We start from the raw sequence: 2,355 nt of genomic DNA, 5'->3' as shown, positions 1-2,355 counted from the left end.
TTCAGCAGGCTAGATATTTGCTGGTAGGAATGTTTCATCTAAATAATGGTCCTTTGTTAAAGTCTTTTCCATATTCCAAGTCTCTGAACCCCAGCCTGGGAGACAGCAGGCACTGTCTGGTACCACCTGCATCCTACCAGTCTGCATGGCTTCTGAGCATAAAGAAGCTTGGCCAGTGTGGATGACCATTCAGTTGTCTGGGTCACAATGTAGTGGACTGTTCAACTTTTTCTAACATGAATTACAGCCGTAAATGTGCCCTTTTCCTGGTATTCTAATCCCACTGGAAACTTTTCATTAGGACCTTGTCCCTTTGCACACATTTCAGGCACAACATATTGTCCTCCAGGTGAAGGGTGAGAAACCGCAGGCTGGAAGTAGGAAGAGGACACACACACTCCCTTTTTGCTTCTCAGGAACCCAGGCTTGTCCAGCAGGAAACTTCAGGTGAACCCAACCAGCTGTGTTTGCAGGGAGATTTCTCCCATGGACCACACATAGCACCTGACACCGCAGGCCTCTTTGGGGAATTCCACAGCTTCTGTTTCTTCTGCCTATGTCTTCCCACCCACAGATGCAATTCTGGCCCATAAGGCCAGCACAGCCTCTGGAGCAGAGGTTGTCACCTCAATTGTATTAACTCCCTCGAGGAGAGCTGCAGACTCTTCGGGTTAGACAAAGCCTCTGCAGATGCAGGAGCCACTTCCAGAGGATTAGTCCTTTCAGAACACATCCCTTCCTGAGGACTTTCTGGAGATACTTTCCCTCTGCCCATCTTTAATTTTCTTTATAATAATGACTCAATCCTGGCTCCTTTTGCTGTGGAAGGAATATCCTTTTGACTTGGATGAGCAGAGGCACACAGTCTCCTATATGCATCGAATTTCTGGCCTTTGGAGCTGACCTTCACTGTTGGCCCCAACCCTGCAGGATGTCTTGGTAAAGCTGGTTAACTGGTGGCAGTTTAGAGGGCAATGGGGGAATTGGTATCTTTTTCTGAGGCTGTAGGCTGTCATTGCTTTGTGCCTTCTCTTTTGTACAGGAACCTTTGTCATCCTTTGCAGATCTTTTATGTTTTATCCCCTTTGCTGAGGTTGCCAATAAACCTGTAGATGTGCTTGATTGACTGGAAGCCCACTGTTGCTCTTCAGTTTCTTGTTCACACTTGGAATTTCCATACTCTTCCCTTAACTTCTTGGTGGATTTCCACTCCTTGCCTCTTGCATGCTCCATATTTTAAAAATAGACTGCTTTAACAAGAGAAAAATTCTTCTCAATTCCTCACCGGCTCATGGCGCTTGATTGCTTTGCAAAGTGCCCTCCCACATTCGTCTATTTTATTACCTAGAACAAAAAGCTGGTAGCCATTTCCACCTTTGCCTGTTTTGGTCCTCTGTGTTCAAATTCTCAAGTTTTAAGTCTTCCCAAGACGTGTTCCCCCTCTCAAACCCTGCCCTAGCCATATAGGAAAGCTATTTTACTAACTTTTGCTCCCCTCTGTCCCTACAAATTTTTTTTGTTTGTTTTTGAGTAAATAGCTCCCATCCCTCTTTTGTCTTTTATATTGTTAATCTCTGTCTTTTATCTCTTCTAGGACAGAAAGCTGCTAGCCATCTTCATGTCTGCCTGTTTTGGGCCTTGGGTCCAGTTCACGACTATAAAGAAGTCACTTTCAGCCAGTTTCCCTCTTCCAGATTCTGTGCTAGCTAGATAGTAAAACTGCTTTGCTCCTTCTTGCTCTATGTTTTACCTTATAATATTTTTTCTTTTTGAATAGAGGACATGCTATCCTTTCTCTTGTTAATTTCTATTTACTCACCTAGTATCGAAAGCTGCTAGCCATCTCCACCTTACCTGTGTTGGGTCTCTGGGCTCATCTTCTCAGTTGTGAGCTCTCCTCAAGCTCCTGTCCCCATCCCAGTCTGAGCAGTAGCCAGGAGGAATGGCTGGTTTGCTTCTCCTGCTTGCCTGTGTTTATCTAGCCTTTTCTTTTTTCTTTTTGAATAAAAGAATCTTCCCTTCTTGAAGTTTCTCTTGTTAATCTTTTTTCTCTCCTAGGATAAAAAGATGCTAGCCATCTTCACCTTTGCTTTTGTTGGGCCTCTGAGTTAAACTTACTGCCTCTCAAGTAAACCCCAGCCATAGTCCCTCTCCCAGACCCAGTGCTATCCGGGCAGGAATGTTGCTTTGCTCCCACTACTTTTCCTCTATTGCTTCTAATTTTATTTTAAAAACAGCTCTCTGTTCTTCTAGTGGTTTCTAGTGCTATCTCTGTCTTTTTTATCATCTAGGAAAGAAAGATTCTAGCCATCTCGATTTGTGCCTGTTTGGAGCTTCTGGGTTCAACTTCATGGG

The 2,355-nt window shown here is 44.2% G+C and overlaps 1 pseudogene; it reads right to left on the bottom strand.

Annotated features, from left to right (window-relative positions):
- Nucleotides 1-274: 274 nt before the first annotated feature.
- LOC106733725 (developmental pluripotency-associated protein 4 pseudogene) lies at nucleotides 275-1,233 on the bottom strand (annotated as a pseudogene).
- Between the last annotated feature and the right edge of the window lie 1,122 nt (nucleotides 1,234-2,355).

Source organism: Tupaia chinensis, unplaced genomic scaffold (genome assembly GCF_000334495.1).
Source record: "Tupaia chinensis unplaced genomic scaffold, TupChi_1.0 Scaffold144593_1, whole genome shotgun sequence".
Classification (NCBI taxonomy): Eukaryota; Metazoa; Chordata; class Mammalia; order Scandentia; family Tupaiidae; genus Tupaia; species Tupaia belangeri.
Note: the sequence above shows the minus strand (reverse complement) of the source record. Positions and strands in the feature narration are given on the sequence as shown.